The following is a 24,338-nucleotide window of genomic DNA, read 5'->3' as shown; positions in this document are numbered from 1 at the left end:
GGATTTGCTCAAAAATCTTTAAACCAGGCACAGCTTGAATTTATGTGAGATTAACTTGCTGTCACAGGTATTTCTCTTCTTACTGACTAACTGGCAGATAACCCAACAACATAGCAGAGAATGACAGCTGCGCAGTAGGGAAAATAAAATGAAGTATTTATATTTTCTTTTAATTGTTTATCTGCCCTATAAAATTCAGGAGTGATGGATTTTCCCAACACTATATATAAAGTGGTGTTCTAATATTGGATTTTAATTTATTTCAAAAATGTTCACTTTGTATTAGATATACAACAAAAGGATTTTTAATAGGAAAAAAATTGGTCAACCATCCTTTCCACCCAAAAGTAACTTTAAAATTAATCACAGAAGATTAGCATTCTCTGACTTAAATGGAGGCCATTCAGAAAGCTAAAAATGAATTTCAGGGGAACAATGTTGCTTTCTTCATTTTAGAAGTGTTCATGTTTGAATAACATTATGGTTTGAAGAGCTCCCATGTACAAAGATGGTGAATACTAAGACAATTACCTATATTTATTACTACAATTGATCACGTCTGGACAACAAGCATGGAAAAACTATGCCCATATATCAATACACAAAGAATAGCATTATTCTTAGTGTACAGGCATTATCAAAAGTTACATTATAGGTGTATCTGGAAAATTCATTCTGTTGCAAATTCATGACAATGAACCTATTAAAATACCTTGCTAATAATTGTTATAATACCACTACTTCACACTTACTAGTACTTTGTATTGTCAAAGTGCTGTGCAAGCTAACTAATTTATTGCAATCAGCAATTGTACACCCATTTTTAATATCCATTCAGTATATGTAGTATTATCCATTACCAAGGTCAATCAATCCTCAGCTCTGGCTGTAGTTTATTTAAAGACTTTATAATTTTACTACTTAAGAGCAAGTCCTATTGAGGTGTTATCTCACCATTTATATTTTCTCAACACTTATGATACCGTTATCACACTCTTAAAATAAAAAAAAGCCTGTATCATGATCCAGACCAGGTTTAATGTTCTCTTTTTTGGGAAAAAAAAATAAAATAAGAAATGACATATTTCTAAGATTTGAATCACTCTCTTAGTGCTATCAACACAGGAAAAATCAACAAAGCAGCAATGGTGTTTAGGAAAACAGCAGAATCTAGTTGATATTTAGAGTACATAGCCAGGGCTTTAAATCCTTTGTAAAATATGTACAAGATATTAAAATGATAAACTTTGTATATCAAAAGTTATTTTATGACAGTTATGCTTTTAATTTTGTATTAAATTGTGATTTACTAGCTTGTTACTTTGAAGATTACTCAGTGTGCACAGAACGGATTTACTGGTGCATTTAATGAGCCAAGAAGGTAGTAGGATGAACATGAAAAGATTGTTTTTACATTGTAGTGCATGAGCTATTTGATATTTCTAACACAGTACAAAAGAAAGCTTCTCTGTAGATTGATCATGGTTCAGTTAACATCACTGAATATCTAATATCTCCAACTCAATTAATTCTCACCTGATTAAGATCAGACTGATATTCAAACTAAATCATCTCTCCAGTCAAGTAGAAATCAATATTTCTGATTTTACTTTTAAATTACAATAACAAATAAAATATATGCATCTCAGTATGCCAAGAGTGGCTTTCCTATTCTAGTCTACTATGGCATGCATAACACAGCTGATTAAAGAATTATTCTAATTTGGGCACCAATATATATAAGAATAAGATTAATTTGAATACAGAAAGATGGAATGAAGTAATTAAATACATCTTACATAGGGAAAACAAAAATTACATAAAATAAACTCTGACTCTTTTTAAATGAATCTTACTGTTATCAGACCAAATATTTCATTTGCCTCCAAATATTCATGTTATAACACACTAATATCCCAAACTATATACTAGCCTCACCAGACAAACACCTCCAAACTGGGGGTGGCAGACAGGCAGACAATTATTTCATAACACGCTCCATGGGAGAGGGGAAAACCAAGAATCCTTTTAAGGGGGGGTTATTCACAATATCAAAAGCCGCTTTTCCTATCCCAACAGTGTTCTCTCAGCATGGAATGGCAGCCACCTCTTGAAGTGACAACTTGATCAGTGGATCCTACAATAAGTTGAAGGTCTCATTCTCCGGTATGAAATGTTGAAAAATGTCTCATAGTTGAAAGGGGAATACACACACAGAAAACTGGTAGAGGGAAAACCAGGACTAAATCCGTGTGTAGAGGAAAGTTGCTGGAATCTTCTGAATTAGACTGCCTCTTCACATCCACAGTGTAGCAACTGCATGTATCAAAATTCAGGAACCAATCTTAAGTAGTTGGTCTGCCAGGGACATACATGCTGCCATATTGGATCAGACCAATGACCCATTTATTCCACTAACTTGTTTCCCTCAGCAGCTAGTAACAGCTGCTTCAGAGGAAGATGCAAGAAATCCTGCAGTAGGCACCTATGGAATAACCACTCCTCAGGGGACATTTCTTCTTTACACTCATCTGCTAGAAGCTTGGCTTATGCCCGGATGCATGAAGTTTTCTGTCTCTTCCAGAACACCTGAACACATCTTTAGGTGGTGTAAATAGGCATATCTCCACTAATGTTAACAGAATTAGGTCGATTTACATCAGCTGAGAATTTGGCCCTTGGCTATTTGGTGGTGGTCTTTTAAATCTTTATCCATATCAATGTCAAATCCTTTTTTGAACCCTGCTCGGCTCTTGGCCTAAAAGATATACTCAAAGTTCTAGAACCTCCCTGCCTGTATGATCATATTCACTTCCTCCCTGCCTGATCTTTAAAGTAGCTATAAAATGGCAAAGAAACCAGGAGAAGAGAGAGCCCATATGGATCTGCAGAGGCAATACATTCATAATATTTCAGGTGACTGATAAACTTTCTCATCTAATTGCCTCTGTGAAGCCCCACCATAGGAGATTAGCAGCAGTAGTAATCACCAGGAGGAGGGCTGAGAAGTTAACTGAAGACTAAAGGACTGCCCTCCTGGAATAAAAACGCAATTTGGCTCTACATTGGAAATAACAGTGTTGAGTAAAGGAGTAAACTGAATTCTAATGGTGCCTTTATGAATCTAAGAGACCAGCTACGGACAGGACTCTAATGTCTGGTAGCGTTACACTAAAAGCTCATAGCACAGTTGGACAGAATCATATTTGGATTATTGGATAACCTCTGGGCTGAGACGGCTTGTTCTTGGCCTTTGAAGAAAAGCCCAAGAGGGACACAATCTCCTGAAATGGCTTGATCATTTCCAAGTAAGATCTCAAAGCTCTTTTGACATGCCATTGATGCCATCTGTCCTCTCCCAGCATGCTAAGAGACTTTTATTTCTTTGTCTTGTACTTTACAAGAGACATAAGACAACATGGCATCTCTTCTTTACTTCCCCATTTCCTTACCAGCATCATCTAGAACAGGGGGTCTCAAACTGGGGGTCGGGACCCCTCAGGGGGTCAGGAGGTTATTACATGGGGGGGCCACAAGCTGTCAATCTCCACCCCAAACTCTGCTTTGCCTCCAGCATTTATAATAGTGTTAAATATATAAAAAGTTCTTAATTTATAAGGAGGGTTGCACTCAGACTTGCTATGTGAAAGGGGACACCAGTAAAAAATGTTTGAGAGCCATTGCTCTAGAATGTCAGCATAGCTCTGGAAATAGGATAGGTTAACTTTTTGCTTCCTCTGCTTATTGGCTATATAGCTGCTGGGTACAATGAAACCCTACTTTAGTTTCTAAACGTGCAAAGATCACAATTCTTAAGTCATGTCTACACTTAAAACGCTACAGCAGCACTGCTGCAGTTGCATCACTGTAGCACTTCAGCATAACCACTCACTACAATGACAGGAGGGGTTCTCCCAAGAGGCTGGAGCCAGGTTGAAGGAAGAATTCTTCCACCAACCTAGCGCTGTCTGCACCAGGGTTTAGGTTAGCATAGTTAAGTTTCTTAGTGTGGATTTTTCAGATTCCGGAAAGACAAAGGTATGCTGATGTAAGTTTTCAGTGTAGACCAGCCCTGAGTTTGTTTTTCCCCCCAATAAAAAAGCACTAGGAGATTTATTTAAAAAAAAAAAACAAAAACAGTTTGGAGAATGCTCTTAGCCTGACTGTTGGGAGTTCCTTAAATTTAACTATGGTCTTAAAACTAGTTGCCTTTAGACAGACATTACAATACAATGTGCATTTTATACAATGAAAGGAAACTACAATTAGTGTTTAATGTGTGCCAAGGCTGAGCCCCAGCACCCCTAGGTATGGCAGTGAATAATCCCAGCACCTCTGGCTTCCTGAATCAGTTATGAAAGTAAAAAATTGCCTGATTCCGGGCACCTCTTTCGTTACAAATTAAGTACTGAGTATAATGTCCATAAAGTTTTTGGGTTTTTTTAAGTCAGGGTAACAAAGTAACATTTGAAATAGACACTTTACCATTCAACTACTCTTCTACTTCCGTTTTTACAAAAAGTTTTAGCAAATGTTATCCTTTTCAGGATAGGGCCTCAAATGATTAGAGGCATGGAAAAACTTCTATAAGAAGAAAGTCCTGATCTTTTAAACCTATCTGACCACTCATATTCTTTTCCACTCTAAAGATGTGCAAAATAATTAATGGCATAGAGAAGGTAGACTGAACTTCTGTTCTCCCTGTCTCATAAGACAACAAACAAAGGGATATTCAACAGAAGTAAAAGGCAGTGAAAGGAAATTTTTCACACAATGCACATAGCCTGTGGAATGGATTGCCACAAAGTATTACTGAGGCCAATAATTAAGCACAGCTCAATATTGGATATTAATATAGATAATAACTACAGTTATAACAGTAAGGAATTAAAAAGGAATTTGGGAAGGGCTTCAGGGCACAGTACAGACTTGGATTTATGAGGTTTAGAAAGAACCTTTTCGCAGGAATGGGATTATTCCATAACTGCCTGATGCAGGATTACTTCCATCTTCCCCTGATTCAGCTAGTGCTGACTGCTGCTGTAAGAGATTGGACAGTGACCTAGATGGATTAAAGGTGTGACGCAGTAGGGCAATTCTAATGGCCATTTTTAACTCTATTGGTGCAGCACCTTGCACAACTGCAATTGATGAATTCTTTTGATATTACAGCAGTAATTAATGTTTATTTCTCCCACATTACTTGCAAACTCTGTTTATCCTGTGTTTCATACCATCACAGTATACAGGTGCTAAAAAACATGAAAGGTCTTAACTTAAATAAATTCTCAAGAAAGAAAAGGAATAGCCCAGTTTCACCTGTGTTTAAAAAAGCAAAATATTTAAAAGACAAGATATCATGAAAAGCAATCTGATTCAAAATCAAAATGTAAAACTGAACATGAGTGGGGGTAAGTGCTTTACTAAATAATGATATAGCTAGAACAAAAGATTTTTTTTAAATGTTGTATCTTAAAAATGTAACTGAAGTTTACTTTTTGACTACAGCTGATGGTTCAAGGGACACTTGGCAGACACGCACTGCTGCTAAAAGGTAACTGGCATATCTCAATGGCACAACAATTTCAATAGAATTTCAACTTAAATAGTAGCAAAAGAGAGTTGGGGCAGAAGAAATGATAAAGAGGGCAAGAAGCAAATAGTAAAGTATATTGTCTGGAGTTACCAGGCTCAACATTTGACCTGACCTGACTTCTCGCTATTCCGCATGTGGTTTTTGCACAAAATAAAAATGCTACCATGTATTGTTTTAAATTAAAAAAAAAAAGTCACTTCCAGCACCTCCACCTAGATGTGCAAATAAACCAAAAGAACAGTGTAAAAAGCAAACACCCTCCTCTCCACGATGGGAAAAAAAAAGACATGTGTTAAACCTTTAAGGCTCATTAATACGAGGAAGAAAGGCTTTTAAAAGCCTATCATGAAAAACACCTTGATGTTCTTTGAAGTGCACATACTCTCCTTTAATTTACTTTTACACTTAGTTGCTTGGGTTTTTGTTGTCTCTAGAATGCCTGCTTTACAAATAGGTTTCTCAGGTCAAAATAGCTGTAAAAAGTGAGTAGGCTTTGTCAGGTTGCAAATATATAGTATGCAACAAATGTAGTCATCTTCAAGCCTATTCATCAAAATTGCTTCAAACAAGTGCTACCTTTAAGAGAGTGGTTTTAATTTAATTTTTCTCCCCACCCTATCCTAATAATCCTTGACATCAAATGTTACAATATCAGGCGCTGGAAGAGGCAGAACTGGAACAAATGCAAGCTCCCCCGTGGCTACTGCATGTCAGTGCCTGGTTCTATATAAGCAACCTACATCGGACTTGAGCAGTGCAACGTAGCCTCAGTGCTGCTTTTTCCCCTCTCCCTTGGGAAAAACTGTCCCGCGTACAGAGGCATCTGAAAGCAAGTGTAACATAGTTGATAAAATACAACCACTTCATAGTGACTGACTCCTTAGCTGAACTCTCTGCCTAAAGAAAGTCAGTCTGTAAAAGCAGAGATTCATGGTGAGTAGCTACACTGGCAACAAGCCAGGAGCACAGTCTAAAGAGAAGACCTCTTTCCACCACAAGATGGAGATAAAGCAGACAATTTGTTCTTCTCCTCGAGTGGCAGTCACATATCAAAATCTGTACAGCTACAGCAGCTGAGGCTTAACACTGACTATTTCATCTTTGCTTAATCAAGTCACTGCACTTTCTGTGGAAGGACCTTTTCCATTCAAAATTAAATGGAACATACAGAATATAATATTGTGTGTGTTTCTTGTCTGAATGAATAATAAACCTTCCACAGCTGGAGCCAGATCATGTCTTGTGTCCCTTCACACGGGATGGCCAGGAGTGGGGAGTTGTGGCTGGTTACAACCTGGCTTCCAGCCACCATGTACCCCCATGCAGGAACAGGGCAATCACAATCTTCCTTTTGCTCACAGGGCCACAAGCCACCCTAAAGTGTTGCATGAAAGAGATAGGACCATAATCGCAGCCAGGGCTTCTTTTCTACACTGGCACTTTACAGCACAGTAACTTTCTCGCCCAGAGTGTGAAAAAACACTCCCCATGAGCACTGCAGGTTTCAGCACTGTAACATGCCAGTATAGACAATGCACCAGCGCTGGAAGCATAGCTAGCCCCTTGTGGAGGTGGGGTTTTTTAGAGTACTGGGTGAGCTCTTTCCCAGCACTATGCTGTGACTACACAAGTCATGTTAAAGCGCTGCCACAGCAGCAGTGCTTAAACATTGCCAGTGAAGACATGCCCCCAGATAGTTGACCAGGCTCTTTGTGGAGTATGTGGCACCATCCTAGAGGCGCAAACTCCTTCTATCTATCGGGAAGCAACTGTGCATCCCAAGTCAGAGTCCCGCATGGAACTCCCTGTGAATTGTTACAGCTCCATCCCCAGTACAGGATGTGTAACATGTTATTCTTATCTTGCTTTACACATATAGAGCCAAATATTTAATAGCAGCCTCCCATTTTACAAATGTACATGGCTGAGGGCTGGACTGCTGGTGAAGTAAGATACTACTCAATCAAGTAAGAGTGAGAGACTCTGGATCATATATTTTAATGTTTCTTTTTCAGAAGCATTTTATGCTGTGCTTACATACAAATATTCATTAAAAAAGAATATTTTGGGTCCTTGTTACAGCTGCCATGTTGAGATAAAATATGTATGTATCTGTACTTGAAAAGAATAATGTGTATGTTCGATTATACGGGGCAGTATAAGATTTATGATTTCCTCAACTGTGTGTTTCCATATTTTTTAAATAGTTGGGTATTCAACATTTAGTAATAGCTGAGTACACTATCACAGCTTAGCAACTTGAACTGCTTTTGAACAAAGTACTTGTGGGTTGGGGACTTCTTAAATAGTGATTTTTTTTAATTACACTTCCTTCGTTCATTTACATACACAAAACGAAGGTACAATTTTTAAAAGTTCAAATACATGGCTTGGAGGAGCAGCCAGCTTATTAAGAGAGTGAACAATATTGGCCAACTTAATAATGGTTGAAAGCCAACATCCAAATTCCCCCAGTAGCTTTGAAATTGTTGTGAAAATATTTTTTCAGCAAAAATGCACTATGAGCAAAAGTGACTCGTATTTTGTAAGGGTTATGGAAAATAGTGAGAATGCACTCTATACAAGCAGTATATCACAAGACTTTCAGTCCCTGATTCAGGAAATGACTTTAGAGCAGGTAACTCTAAGCATGTGTTTGTCCTGCTGACATCAATTTGGTCAAGTACATTCCTGAATCAATGCCTGAATCAGAGTGCTCTTAGAGTACTTTCGATTACCTTTCCAAAATACTGCTCAGTTCTGCTTGTAATCAGTGCACTTGGCTCAGTCACCACCCATTTTCTTCAAATATGGTTGCTAATGAGTTTTCAGGGAGATATAACCAAATGCAATCTTCAAAGGGATAACAAGTTATTTTTGATCTAGAGCGTGACAATGACACATTAGACAAAAGCCAAAATTTCAAACCAGTGTAAGGCTTGAGTTACTGGTCACTAAAACACCTTAATTTTTATTTCAGACTTTTCAGAAACATTCAGCATAAATCTGGTTATTTTCAGGCCAAAGCAATTTTCTAAGCCAAACCAACATGGGGTATATTAATGGAAGTTTGTGACCAAATTCACTATAGAGGAGTTACCACTGCTCTATAACAAGTTTAATAAATAGATGCGTGTAAAAATAGGGAGTAAGCCTGAGCTCATATGCTCAGTGACTCTGATGAGGACCTGCCCTGGTCAGCAAGACTTCTGATGAAGAGGCAAGTCCCCTTGGGGACTTAGCTGAGCTCACGGTGTAGGAGTTTCCTGCATCACTAATCCCAGAGCCACAGTTGGGATATGAACTGCCAGGTGGGGATGAACAGGGGAGAGAAAGAAGTAGGAAGGGGCAAGACTGCCACCACAAATCCAAGGTCTGCAACCTAACAGCCACTGCTCAGAGCAGAATTGCTGAGGGAAGTTGTTTGCTGTGACTGGTGGATTGACACAGACAACTGAGGCTGTGATACAGTGCTCAAGCTTACAGGGAATATCACACCACATTCCATCAATGACTGCTTCTGTGGCATTAGTGCACATGGTAACCAAACAGTTAGTACTAAACCAAAAGAGTATCTGTATAGGGTTTTATTAATAAAATCTGGTTTTAACTTCACTACACAGGAGCTACCACTTCTCCAAAATAAAGCCAGTTAGATGCTTGTATAAAAGTTACGTAAACTGAAACACTTAAAGACAAGTGGAGGGGTTGAAAACAAGCCTTTGGCCAAAAAATACCTTCTTAACTGTGAAAGAACCAGAAAACAGAAAGACCGGAAGTCTGTTTGTCAAATCATGGCACAGTGGACTTGGGTCTGATCTAACATCAATATAAAATCTATGAAGTGCCACTGACTAATAGAAATACTCTTGATTTATACCAATAGAGGCAATAGCAGAATCAGGGCCTACAGCTGCAACACCCTTAAACCCCCACATTGTATGCAGATGAGGTAACTATGTTAAACACATTTGGGGTTTGGAAGGAGACAAGTGCTTGCATATTTATTGTGAGTGCACCTGTAGTTTGTTTTAAACGTTGGATTCCATTAGGTTTTTGAAAGCTTTATTTGAAGGGTGGCTTTTTCTCCCAAAGCTTTTAATTTGAATGACACAAATAGTTTTTAAAAATATGTACTCCTTTTGGGATATAATATCTTTTCATAAGAGTAATGAGACAGGATGAGCTAAAAATGTTTGCATAAACAAAACATTAAATATTTAAAACACACAACTACACTTTAAAGAATGTAACTGAAATTTATCTATGCGTTCCATTAGAAAACTACTAGCAAAACCTGCATGTTTATAATTTAGACAAAGAGATGGTATAGCTTTGTTTTAGAAGAGCATTCTGGTCATCTCTCTTTCCACAGCACAAACATTCTACACCAGACAAAAATGAGATAGGACTGTTCAACTCTAACGAATTGCTTTCCAAGCAGTTTGGTAATGAAAAGTCAGTCATAATGATGCCCAGGCTGCAATTAAACTACAAAAATGAATGCAAGTTCAATTACAGTTTTAACAGCGCTAGGTGGCTCCTATGAGGAAAGATTCAGAAAAAGTTTTCCACATAATGACCTCACTCTGAAACCATAAGGTATTTATAGTTTGCAAAAGATTTATCTGAGACTTAATTTTTGGTAGACTATAGGTGGGAATTGATACCTGGGTGTCAGAAAGATGAAAATGAGAAGCAAATATGGAGGGGAGGGAGAATGACCCAAAACAGAACTAAAAGACATGAGTGAAAGGGGTTGTTGAGCAACAAGATCATGAACTTGTGGAAAGCGGAGAGCCTTTAATTCTCAGAGTCAGTGGGAGTTGAGGGTACTCAGATCTTTGTAGGATGAGAGAGCAGTATCTAACGGACAGAACACTAGACTGGAACCTCAAGAGCATTATTCTGAACTTGTTTACAGCTGGATAATACGAGGTAACTCCACTGATTTAAGTATAATTACCGTGGATGTGTTCCCCCCCGGAAATGAATTTAGAATCTACCACAAACTCTTTACTTAACTGCTTCCAAGCTCCAAACCAGATAAACTATTATTTATTAAAAAAACAAAAACAGAACACCCTCTTCACTCGGTAGGTATTTCAACGATCTCATACCTTTCCTTTCAAAATCAAAACCTTACGTGCTGTATTAACATAAAACCCCTAGAGGGCAACTAAGCTTCAATTTCAACCATCTTAAATATTCAGCTGCTTAACTAGTTTACACATTATGTAAACTATTTCCTTCAACCTTCTATTTTTTTTCATTTAAAAGTGAGCCCTTTTCATGCTCAAATCACATTACTGCTGCCCATTTAATATAGATTAATCACTGTCTCTGGCTGGGCAGTAAAGTTCTCAATTTAACAAAGCTCAAATGTGGAACAAACTCCTTTCAACTGCAACAGTGAGCCACAATATCAAGGACCTCATTTAAACAAAAACTCACAAGACTGAAGTCATATCGGCATCACTTCTTTAATATAAATGTTTCCACAATAAGAAATTTATTATTCAGCTCAGATTATTCTGTGGTTTTGTTGTGGTTTTTTAAAAGGCAGTAGTGGGGTGAAAATATATTTGTCTGAGACTGTAACAAGAGTGAATTTGGGTCTATAATGATGGGTTTGCCTTGGAATGATATACAGTTGAAAGAAACAGATGGAGGACATGCTGGGATATTTGTCTAGCCCTCCTCACACGCTATCCATGGTTTAAGTTTTATATAGCAAGTATTTTGTGAGCGCTGAAAGGGAAGAGGGGGCAGCAGGTCTTAAAATAAAAATCTAGAAAAAATAGATTAATCTCTTCTTTAGACTGTCTTAGATGACACATGCAATGTTATTGTAGCCATGTTGGTCGCAGGATGAGACACATAAGGTGGGGTGAGATAATGTTTTATTGGACCAACTTCTGTTGGTGAGAGACAGAGCTCTTCTTCAGGTCTGGGGAAGGTACTAAGGTGATGTACTGAGAGCTAGCCACACAGTGAACTCAACAGTCCCATCATTAAAGGTGAACTGAAACACTTGGGGGAAATAACTCTAAAGATCTGTAAAAGCAGCAGAGAATCCTGTGGCACCTTATAGACTAACAGACATTTTGGATCATGAGCTTTCGTGGGTGAATACCCATTTCTTCAGATGTGTGTTCCATTCTATGCGTCCGAAGAAGTGGGCTGTAGCTCACGAAAGCTTATGCTGTAATAAATTTGTTAGTCTCTAAGGTGCCACAAGTACTCCTGTTCTTTTTGGGGTTACAGACTAACACGGCTGCTACTCTGAAACCATTCTTTAAAGTGCAGGTGTCTAGGTCTATGATGGGGAAGAGAGGGGAGGGCAAAACCTCCTCCACCCTATCTGGCTCCTATTACCATAATATCACAGCACATAACCATCTTTTTAATGCAGTTATCCTCAGAACACCTTGTGATGTAGGGAAGTACTATTATTCACATTTTACGGATGGGGAACCAAGGCACAGAGAGACTACGTTACTTGCCAGCAGTCACACAGGAAGTCTATGGCAGAGCAGGGAACTAAACATGGGTCTCCTGAGTCCCACACTAGTGCCATAACCACTAGACCATACTTCCTCCAAACAGCCTAAGAAAAGCCAAAAAGGGAGCTCTGGATTATACCCTTAACGAGGTCATCACACTGAAATTGGAGAAGAGAGAAGAAGGTACTAAGAGATTTACTTCATGGGCATCAATTATTGCCAAATAAGTCATTAATTTTAAAAAAAATTAATCCTCATTACATTCTGAACTGGTGCCAGAGATTCATACAAAGCTTCAATCAGTGCAGATTTCAAAGCCCTTGAGAGCAAGAGGACTGGACAGTTCAGAGTATTGTTACTGCCATGCGGACCATTTGCACTGTATAAATCACCCTACAGAAATAATTAAAATCAAAATGCCCATTTAATGGCTTATGGGAAACAAACGATGAAACAGTCCAATGTTGAATGGAGAGCTCCCCACGTCACCAAAATCACTATATATATGATTAGATAGGATATTAGATAGAAGACATTAATATGCCACTGAATACGAGAAATCGAGCACTCGAGGTTTAGGGAATTCCAAAAGTTAAAATTCCATCTTTAGCCACAATGCACATACAGTATGTATCATTTGTAGTCTTGCTTGCCATGTTAAAACCTTAGGGCATTACTGTTTATGAATTAGATTATGCCATTTACACATAGCCCATGTTAATGGGGCAATACAAAGTAGCACCACCACAGGGAGAGCACCAGGACACATTCTGCCCTGGCAGAGGAACACCCTGAATCCCCTGGCATGCAGAGGGCACACTTACTATTACAACCCACGATGGCCTGGTCTACAGTGTGCTGCTCCCACTCTGTGGGCCTGCCCACACTGGGAAGGAAGGGGGTAGGAAGGTTTGGGTCATAGTCATTCTACCCCACTTAGGGTGTCATCCATCTCCAACTACCTGCCTCATTTGCGCTGCCATGCATCCTGAGAAAAAATGGGATGCAGCAGTCCCAGCACCTCTTGAACGGAGGGAGTGAAATTCTGCTTTCCCCTTTAGGCTGCACTGGGTGGAGGTGAAACAGAAGGACCCATTAAAAGACGGTTACTCACCTTTGTTACTGTTGTTCTTCGAGATGTGTTGCTCATATCCATTCCAGTTAGGTGTGTGCGCGCCGCATGCACGTTTGTCGGAAGATTTTTACCCTAGCAACACTCGGTGGGTCGGCAGGGCGCCCCCTGGAGTGGCGCCGCTATGGTGCCGGATATAACCGACCTGCCGAACAGCCGCCCCTTCAGTACCTCTTGCCGGCTACTCCGACGGTGGGAAGGAGGGCGGTGTGGAATGGATATAGCAACACATCTCGAAGAACAACAGTTACAAAGTGGTAACCATCTTCTTCTTCCGAGTTGCTGCTCATTCCTTCCAGTTAGGTGATTCCGAAGCCTCATGTAGGTCGGTGAGGTCAGAGCGAAATATGGCAGAAAAGCAAAACGGCTGAGTCAATAGGCCTGCAGTATCCGTGGCTGTTGAACCAGAGCATTTAATGCGATAGCAAGGGATGGACCGAGACATGAGCTGCGCGATAGGATCTTCGTGGTTAGTACACGAGTTAGTAAGAGCGACAGATGAAGCCTGAGCCTGTGGTAGAACGCATGGTGATGTGGCTTGGAGAATGTGTAGCCAAATCCATAAAAGTAGCGGGTGCCACGGCAGAACCCAAGAATGAGATTCCTCTGAGAAGGAAACAGTAAGGTCTTTCTTCCTTCGGCCAGGCTACTGCGACCTGAGGAGTTGGGGCGAGTTACAAAACGGTTTTGGTCCGCTCGAGCATAATGGCGAGCAATCCACAGATTCCAGGGAGTGCAACTTGTTGTCTATCTGTGTTGAGTGTGGTGAACATGAAAGGCCTGAAACACCTTAGGGAGGAAAAGCCAGGGTTGTATTCTACTGCACCTGGTTTTTGTGAATAGATGTAGTGGCAGACACCCATACATGAGGCCCATGAGCTCGAAGACTCGTCTGGCCGATGTAACGGTAGCTAGGAAATGCTTGTCTCTCAAGACAGGTATACAGCAGCAGGTCGCTAAGCCGGTCGAAATGGAAGAGACATAAAGTCTGGTTAGACCCGGCCAGGTTTGAAGTCCCAGGTTGGGGCTTGGGCGGCGTACCTAAGGTGTATGCGCTGCAGCTCCTGGGGAACCTCGAAACTCAGAAGAGTATGAGAAACAGAAACGACACGCTTCATCCTGGAGGAAAGGTAGAGGATGGCTGCAAGTGTACGCCTTGGCGATGACACCGCTAGGCCCTGCTGTTGCAGTGCAGAGGGTAGCCAAAATAGAGGGGAATCGAGACCCCAGCAGGAGTAGATTGAGCGTGTCCAGGGTGGAAGGCTTCCTGCTATCGTGATAGTCACGTAGCGGTCACACCATGAGGTGAAGAGACTGCATCCGGGCGGCGAAGTCTGCCGCAGTCCTCAGGTATGAGGTCTGGGTGGAGTGGCAGGGTAATTGGGTAGGCTATTGACAGGCCGAGCAACGTGGCGTATCAGCAAGGATTGTTTTAAAGGCGTATTAGCAAGGATTGTTTTAAAAAATATTAGTGAAACAAAAGCAAAGAGAAGGAAGAAATGAAGGAGGAAACCAGAACAAGGGATGGCAAAGATTAACAGGGGGTGTGAGTGGGGGGGTAGTTTTCACTGTTGCCCTTATCGATTATTTTGACTTGAGTTCAGATTCACACATAAAACTACTACCCCAAAGCCTGAAAAAAGTAACTGACTGAAGCCTAATACCTGAAGTTGCAGGCTACAAATTCAAATATCCCGCTAAAACTTCTCTATTTTAAAGTCACAAGGTCATATGCCTCTCCTAAACCATAGTGGGGAATGAGTAGTAACACCACCAGCAGCGATCTGGCAAAAATAAATGAACAATTTCTTATGTTTTTACAGACTGTCCCAAACTTTTCTTTTAAATTTGTGTTTTTTTATTCAGACCATTACTGGGAGCCCTCCCGGTGCACAGGAGTGTTTAAACGTATTTCTATTGACTTATTTTCACATCATAGCTGCTTCATATCCCCCCCCCCCCGAAATACTGACTGTTTTATTGAAAATAAAACATTTGCTCATTCTTTTGATAATGGAATAACAAAAAGATATTTTTAAAAGAAGAAGGCCTTCAGTTGCAGCAGTAAAGTAGAACAGGGATTTGCCACTATTATCTGTTACTGGTGGAATTTTTATAACTTGTAAGGACATTACTCTCAATACAAGAAATTGTTGCCTGTTAAAACATGCTGCAGAGCATTTAAGTCTATTTAATACTGCAATCCAGATATTAGACATACACAGTTATCGACCCTGTTCAATTAGCATATCATACTAACGCAGGGCACGATCTTCCAAAGCACGCTGGATTGGCATAACTCTGCTCCCACGGAAATCAACAGCAGACTGCATAATTAGGACAATCCTGAGCACTTCTGAAAGTCCTACCTGTTGTTTTTAACTGTTTGTCACTAGTATTCATCCACTAATTTTAACTGTAAGATTAATACACTAACATAGTATGTAGACTATGAATTATGTGTAATAAAAGTTGATACGCAAAAAAATTAAATTTGTATTGTTTGCACAGAATTATTTTCTTCTTCTTGCAGTGGGTGATGACAAAAATGCATCCGACGAAGTGGGTATTCACCCATGAAAGCTCATGCTCTAAAACGTCTGTTAGTCTGTAAGATGCCACAGGACTCTTTGCTGCTTTGACAAAAATTAGGTATCAACATAAAGAAGTCCACGAGTACTGTGAGTACAAGCTAAAGAACAGTGTCAATATCAACAAGTACAGGCTAGTAATCCTCCCCAAACAAACTAAGATCTCAATTTAGCAAAGTATTTAAGCACATATCTGAACTTAAGGATGTGACTAATATAATTGATTTAATACCACAATGGGTCCGCTCGCATGGTTAAAGTTAGGCAAATGCTTAAGCACCCTCCTGAATCAGAGATGAACAGAACTGCTTCCTGTTAAAATGGCTTCATTCGAGTGAGAAAATGGAAGAAGTAATTAGATTCTTTGACAGATGCTGGGCATAAATATGAAATAACAGTTAACCCACACAGAGGACTGCATTGACAGGTGTGTGCCATTTCATTTGGTAAAGAGTATATAATTAGAGTGGGAAACAAACATGCTAAACTTTAAGAAACGTTTATGTTTCAACTCATAATTTTAAGTAAGATGAAAATGTTGGTCCCTTCTCTATCATAATTGATAACAGCATGTTCCTGTCAGTCAACCTTGGACAACTTCTCACCAACACTGACTCTTCTCTCTATATACCCTCTTATTGCTATCAAGGTTAGATGTTGCTGGGCTCTTCCTTCATCTCCCCGCTTTCTTCCTCTCTATTCCTACTATCAAACCTCAGGTCCTTGCCTTAGTCATCTCAACCTCTGCAACCTCTCCTCTTTTATGGCTAACCTGATTTTTGCATCATTTCCTTCAAATTTATCTAATATCTAAAATCATCTTCCATGCTTCCCACTCCAATATTGTAATACCTCATCCTCACAGCCCGACTTCTGTCTGACCAACTTCCCCCACTCATTCACGCCATCTTGCCAACTTGGCAGTCCCTGGCTCCTTTTCACCCAAATGACTCCACACCTCCTGTCACACTCCCTCCCCAAGCTGGTGGTATCCATCCTGATCATGTGCACCACCTAGCCTTGCACTCCTTCAGTTCCTTCTATTTAATTTTTGGCAAGTCTTCTGATCTTAATGTAAAAAAATTAAATACTCTTTATAAAAAAAATGATGAACTAACTATATGCTTATGCATCATAACATTCCCACGGATCTTGTACTCCTATAAACTTTGTCCTCTCTATACTCCCCCACCTTGACAAGCCATCATACCTGTGAGAAAGACTGTACACTTTTTGGGCCAGAGACCTGTCTTTTTATTTTTCTTAGAAGTGCCATATACATCTACTGTATCATATGAACAACAATAACTACAACAATGATTATGATAAATGTATTTGGGGGTTTTATAAATGGGCTTTTAGTCAATAATATAGAACACATTTTCTTAATAAATCATTAAGTTTTGTAACTATCTCATTGCCATGGGCTCCATTAAGTACTATGTCAAGAAGGACAAACATTTTGGGACCCTGGAAGGGGTAGATGCCCTTACCCTTCAGTGTTCTCAATTAAACGGCACAAAATTCAGGATTTCTGGCCCACAGAAGATTCCAGTATTTTGCATTTATTTACACCCCTAAATTAAACAAGAAGTTGAAATGTCAAAATTTTTGATGGAACAGAAATTCTGAAAATTGTCAATTTAGAAACACTGAAACATTTCAACATTTTCAACAGAACCAAAATAATCTGACATTCCTGGAATAAAATTTTGTCACTTCAGTTTGCTGAACTCAACTGCATTTCCCTGTTGCCTGATGGGAGTTGTAATTCTGACTCCTATTCTCTCCTATGGGCCAAGGTCCCTGGCTAGATTACATTTCCTATAACGTGCCCAGGGACGTGTAATAATGCACAACACAAAGGAATGCAGTTTTATGGTTTTTTGAACTGATACAAAACCGAGCATTTCAGGTCAATTCAGGACATGAAATATTCCAATTTGGGTTGAACAGGCCTGAAATGAAATATTTCATTTTTATTTTCCTGGTGGAGGGTTTGAAAACTTTCTACAAAAATCAGATTTTCAAGTTTGAGATAACTGGATTTTCCACAGGAAAATAATTCCTGAAGAAAATTCCCAACCAATTCTAGTCCCAATCTTTTCTTTTACCTAGTCAATCCCAGAGGTGATGCTGGGCAATTACTTAAATAGAATCATAGACTATCAGGGTTGGAAGGGACCTCAGGAGGTCCCCAAGGGCTCTATAATATGGCATTCCACAGGGTTCTGTTGGGTCATCCATCCTGTTAAATGAGGTGGGCTGCAGGGGAAAGATTGGAGACAGTTCAAGCTGAAATACTATCAGTAAGCAGATAACACACAGCTCAATTCTTTTTCACCTGACCTGAATGGTGGAGTCTCTTTGCTTTGTGTGTGTCTAGTGGAGACTGAGACTTGAATGAAAGCGAGTTACAGTCACAGCTCAGTCTACATGAAAGTGAGATCTATTTATCTATCCAGGCTCTAATATGGCTTCACTGATGCGGTAGCTGATGCTGGTGGGGAGGCAGAAACATCTGAAAAGGGTGGTAATGGTGAAGTGTCTTCGCATTGTTATTGAGAGTTTGGCCCACCTTTTGTAAGGGAGGTTTCACAATCAAGTTGATGCTTCTGGGTACCCAAGAATCCCAGGATTTTCAGGTAAAAGCTGTAGATGGAAGCATCCTTTTTATTTCTAGTCTGACTTTGGGTGCATTATACCTGCTTTATGAGATCAACTTGTTAGCTATTTGAGAGCCCTTCTGCTATTGGTTTGTAGTTTTGAATATACTATAAGAATCATTTAACCAAAGGTTCTTTTGATCAAAAGCATAGTCAATTTTCCACTGTTGAAACAAATCATTTCCACAGCAGACACATTGACTTTAACAGAAGAAAAGTAACCTATTTCCAGTGTGAAAGTAACCCCAGGGTAATATTAATAATGTATACAGTATGTAAATATTTATGCAAATACATAGGGAATATAGCATGACCTCTTGAAATTTTAGGTTTATTTACACAAAGTACTAACTGCATTATTCTTGAATGTAGAGTGAAAGGGGGGAATTACTGTTTAAGTTGCCAAGAAACAGTTTTACATGGTTAAGCAGATGCAGTTAAGATAGCAGTTACTGTGGAAGTCATATGTTGCATTTCCATAGTACTGTAGCAAGCACTCATTAACAATATGCATTACCATGTGCAGCTATTCCATAGTAACACGTTATTCCAATGTTATTTGCAAAGTAGCTATATGTGACATATGCTTCATATGTCAGAGTATCTGTAGATTTCTATTCCCACCAATGCAAGGTGTAATATTAATTACCCTGAAAGAAAACCAAGCATGTACTCACAAATAAGTGGTAAGAGTGACAGACAAGTGACTACCAGAGATATAAACAAGACCTGAATCAAGTACTACATTTCTGGGAAAGGAAACTATGAGGAATTAGCCAACACTGTATATAAGCTCTCTCATTATGCTTCTTCAAATCTCTCCTTAAAACCCTCCTTTGCTGTGATGCCTAAATAAACCTGATAGTGGTTAGGCCACTGGAGTGCTGAAACCAGACCACTTCCTATCACGCTGACCAATAGTGTTTCAATGCTTCTTTGTAGTCCCTTGTCTATCTATAGATATCTGATGTCTTGTCTAATATTTAGATTGTAAATCCTCTGTTGTGTAGGTGTACAGTGCCTACAGCAATGGGATTCTGGTCCATGACTAGGGCTCCAAGGTGCTACGGTAATACAAATAAAAAATCACCACAAACACACACACACTCTATAGAACAGATCCTCCAGCACACTCAGGCAGCTTTGCATCACTCCACCACTGTGCAAAGCTGTCCTAGAATTGACTTAATTGGCCACAAGAGCATTCCTTAGTATAAGACAGTGGTTTTCAACCTTTTTTCAGTTGCAGACCCCTATAAAATTTCACATGGAGGTGCAGACCCTTCTGCGAGATGGGAGAACCCAAGCCTGAAAGTCTACAGAACAATGAAATAGCCCTGCAGTCTGAGCCAGCTGGCGCTTGTCTAGTTGCTGTGTAGTAATGGTAGCATTGTCAGTAACAACGGACAAATAAAGGAAGTGATTTAGGGGGAAATGCAGGGCCCTCAGCTCTCACCGTGTTGATTTAAAGTAGTGGTGAGCTATCCAAGTGATGACAGAAAGACAGTCACAACTGAAAGACTGGACAGAAGCAGGAAGATCAGGGTGGAGAAGCAAAACCTGTGAATCATCAATATAGAAGTAGTTGCTGAGCCTGTGTGAGTAGTTGAGTTAAGATGACTGCCCAGGAATAATGTGTAAAGTGAAAGGAATATTTCCCCAGTTCTCATTCTCCCTTCACTGTTTAGTAATTGTTAACTCCATCTCTGATATTTATGCCTTCTACCAATCCAACCATTGGAGAAAGTTATGAAAACCAAACTACCACCAGTATTTTCTCCCTCTCTTTTTACAGGATAAAAATGCATCAGTTCTGCCAGAGCCCAGGCACTTTTAATCAGCCTACGACCTGGAAGAACAACTTCCCTCCTGAAACTGGATCTCCAAGTTAACACCCAACACATTGCTTGTATATCATCGCAAAAGCTGAGAAGAAAATGCATTCATAAGAAATTTACTGTTTAACCCAGCTGGGTCAGAGTTCCTGCCCAGGGCATTAATGCAAATACATTAGAGCAATGTCTCAGGCTATAATACCTTCTAGTAAAAGGGTAGTTGTTAACATGATGGCTTAACTATTTACAGTGCCAAACTTACAGTATGTATGTTGTGTAGGGAGAAAATTATGTAAGATTCTGATTCTTAAGTATAATCCAAGATCAACTTCTTAAGAAAGCCGAAATCAAAGATTTAATAAATGGAATGTAAATAATCTGACATCAAATGTGTTATCTATGGGCATTAAACTATCAATACAGATAATTAGGTATAGATAATTAAATATGATAGAAGGTAAAAGAATCAAAATGAAGACAGTCCTGGTAGGAATACGGCAACCTGGCTGAAATTGATATTCATTAGGGTACTCTTTGCATGAATAGGGAGCATTTGGACTCTGTGGTCTTTATCAGAGCCCCAGCTGGTAATGGCTGAAGGTTAATGCCTTACCCCATTCTGTTCAATTTTCTGTCCTAATTAGTCCTCCAAATCTATAGCTGTGAACACCAAGTGTCTGTGCTCAAAAGAAACTAATTAATGTTAGCAAATTAGATCAAGTCCAAAGATCCAACAGCCAAACTCTTAAATGCTCCTTGTTAATAGGAAGTGTAGCTGTCAATAACTGCTGTTGGTGGCTATAATGAGGCCTCTTTCTTTCATTGAAAGTGATTTCATTTCTCTTTGTCCTGGTAAAAGCTGTTCCATTCCCCCACCTTTCTTTCTCCCCTCTCCCTCAAAAAAAACAAAACACCAAAACCCTAAGTTGCGGTGGTGAAGCTAGCAGTCTTTATCCTCTGCTGCTCTATTTATCACCCAGAATATTAAAATACCTGTATTATAATAATGTTTCTTGTGACCAGCTGGGTTGAAATGACATAAGAAATCAAATAGGAAAAAGTTCCCTCCCTAAACTATGTTTTATGCAAGCCTTCATGAAAGTCCTATCATTTAGTTAGAATATCTAAATGTTCATTAATAAATAATATATAATATGTTCTCATATTTCCTTGAAAAATTCTTAATTAGTTGAACAGAGCTATGCCTAAAAGCATCAGAAGTAAATCAACAGAACTAGGTCCAATTTCTTCAAATTGTAATTTACATATAGCTGTTCTGTTTGCCTAGCTTGTTGGAACAAAACTCAATACCAATAATCCCTCTAGAGGTTCTGTTAATTCACATAGTTAAATGGGATGAGAGTAAATGCTCATTGGAAGTATATGGGGCTGACTCAGTATTTGTAAAATAGAAACTATTCTGCATAAAGGGATACTATAAAGATTCAGCATTGTACTCTCAATAATGTTCAGAGGAAAAAAGCTAATTTATAACGACACACAAAATAAGACTAGACACTACTAACAATCAAAATGAATCTCAATTATACACATAAAACTCCAATACAATACGTACAATACCATTCACAATAACTACATATATAAACAGAATGGCCATATTAAACATTATTATAATACAGGTATTTTAATATTCTGGGTGATAAATAGAGCAGCAGAGGATAAAGATTTTCTCCCTCTCTCTACCTGCAGCTTTGTTGCTGGATTGAAATGAAGTTCTCAAATTACATTGATTTTCTTTTCTCAGAAAAATCAGACTGCAGGTAATAAGACAGCATACTCTTTTCATCTTCACATGGAAGGCTACACCAAATCATATAATCCATGATTTGTCTAATTTATCCAACCAGACTTTGCATCCTAATCTCAATTATGTGTCTTCCAACCAGTCAAAACAACAAATGAGCAACTTCAGATAAAAAAAAGAAGGAAAAAAAAAATGAGAGAGGGAAAAAGAGCTCTAGCTGCATAATCAAAAAGTGGCAATGTCAGCTGGCTCAGTTTTCATTAAATAATTAAACTAGATATTTTATCCGCCTCAATGTCTGATGTTGCTATGCAAGTTACTCAGTTTACTGAATAATCTAAATAGTTCCTGAATAGTTCCAATATTTCTATTTTAATGATTATACAACAACTCGGTTTTAGTAATGCATTTTCACCACTACACAAGGCAGGTGAGCAAATTCCATTTATGATAATGGATAGTGTATTTCTTAACTTTAAAGTCATTATATAGCTTTAATTTTCCCAAGAGAAACATGATCAATAAAACTGTAGACATGCTAGCTTTGGGCAAATGTATCATAAAAAACTCTTGGTGCTGTCAGTCATGGATCAACCAACAAATGTGAGCTGTGCTTCAAAACCCTGACTGCAGGAACCAACAGGTTAATTTGTCCCAACACCTGGAGAGTGTTTGAATTGATTAATGGAACTTGGTCCTCTTTATTACAAAAGAGAATGAGCAATGCTAATGAATAGCATCAAGCTAAGATCTACTAAGTATTTCACACATTTTCTTATCTACATTTCTTGTAAGAGAACATAATAAGCCACTTATTTATATGGAAGTAAGTGTTACCTAAGGTGTCCTTGGGCATTTAAATATACAGCACCACGGTGTTGTCCAAGCTTAGGAACTGCTCTCCTTTTGTGGGTCTTGATATGTCAGGTACAAGGGTCATGGTCTGGAGCAGGTGGCCCCTAGAGGGACAGAAATTATCCCTGTGACAGAACTGTTGAGTAAGTGCATATAACTAAAACTATGGTTGACACTGGCCATGCTCTACTGTAGGGAAGCCTGCAGTAGTGTTGCATCCCATCATCTTCACTAAGTATCAATATGGGCCCTAGGCAGAGGAGGGCTAATAGGGAAATTGGGGGAGGGGAATTAGGAAATGCCTTTGCCAGCAACACTTTCCTAATTCTTCTTTGATAACACTGCCAAGTGTTTTTAAGAGTTTATTCAGTCATATGGATCTACAGTTGATCTTTCTAATTACACACTTTTTACTGACCAAAGAAATCATTTTGAGATTTTTCACATTATAACAGTCTGTCCCAAGAAAGTCTTACGATCACAATGGGTGGAAACATCTCCTCACATCTTCCCCTGTGATACTACTCCGCTTCTCCCCTTCTCCAGAAAAATAAACTCTAATCCAGTGGTCCTTAATGCAGTGCCCACGGACGCCATGGCGCCTGCTGGGGGCATCTATCTTCACCTGGATACTGGCCCACAGACAAGCATCCACCAAAAAGCGGCAACATCAAGAGGAGTCGCCGCTGAAATGCCACAAAAAGCAGAGTCATCAAGAGGTGTGGCCGCCGAAATGCTGCTGATTTTCAGTGGCATTTCAGCGGTGACGCCTCTTGATGTGGCCACTTCTCAGCAGCATTTCAGCAGATGGTTGTCCGCCAGCCACAGTCCTCGGTGGCTTGTCATCCGCTGCCCGCCAGACGAAAAAGGTTGGGGAACACTGCTCTAACCTCTCACAAAAATGAATGTAAGGTCCAGTTCACAAAGCCAAGCCTCTGTGGTAGGCAAAGTAAATTCTAATTTCAATAGTCCAAGTCAGACAAGCAATAGGGTTTCCCAGAAACATTCTGAAGTGGAAACTAATTACATGTCCAGTCTTCAAAATTTGCCAATACAAGCAAGACCCAACATCATCCAAACTGTCTGCATATATTCACGAGTGTACCTTGCTAATGGAAAAAACGCCTTGTCAGAAATCAGGTTTGGATGGATTAGTCTGTTGTCTGTTGCTAGCTGGATCTGCATCCAAAAAGTTTATTCCTAACTGAACACTGTGATTATTACCTATTGTGACAAAGTTCTTCCCCTACCTTGGTGGGTCCTGCGCTTATTGGCGGATTTGTTCACCTCAGTGATCTTCCCCTCTTGTGGAACCCACAGTCTGGGTCAGCTCCTCCTGTGTCTGATCAGGAGTTGGGAGGTTTGGGGGGAACCCGGGCCCACCCTCTACTC

At 39.5% G+C, this 24,338-nt stretch overlaps 1 protein-coding gene across 1 annotated transcript in view; it reads right to left on the bottom strand.

Moving 5' to 3' along the window:
* Positions 1-24,338, bottom strand: part of CMC1 (C-X9-C motif containing 1) — an 88,832-nt gene that overhangs the window by 30,666 nt on the left and 33,828 nt on the right. The gene's annotated exons all lie outside the window — the stretch shown is intronic.

The sequence above is a fragment of the Chelonoidis abingdonii genome, chromosome 2 (assembly GCF_003597395.2).
Source record: "Chelonoidis abingdonii isolate Lonesome George chromosome 2, CheloAbing_2.0, whole genome shotgun sequence".
Classification (NCBI taxonomy): Eukaryota; Metazoa; Chordata; order Testudines; family Testudinidae; genus Chelonoidis; species Chelonoidis abingdonii.
This window is presented reverse-complemented; position numbering and strand designations above follow the sequence as displayed.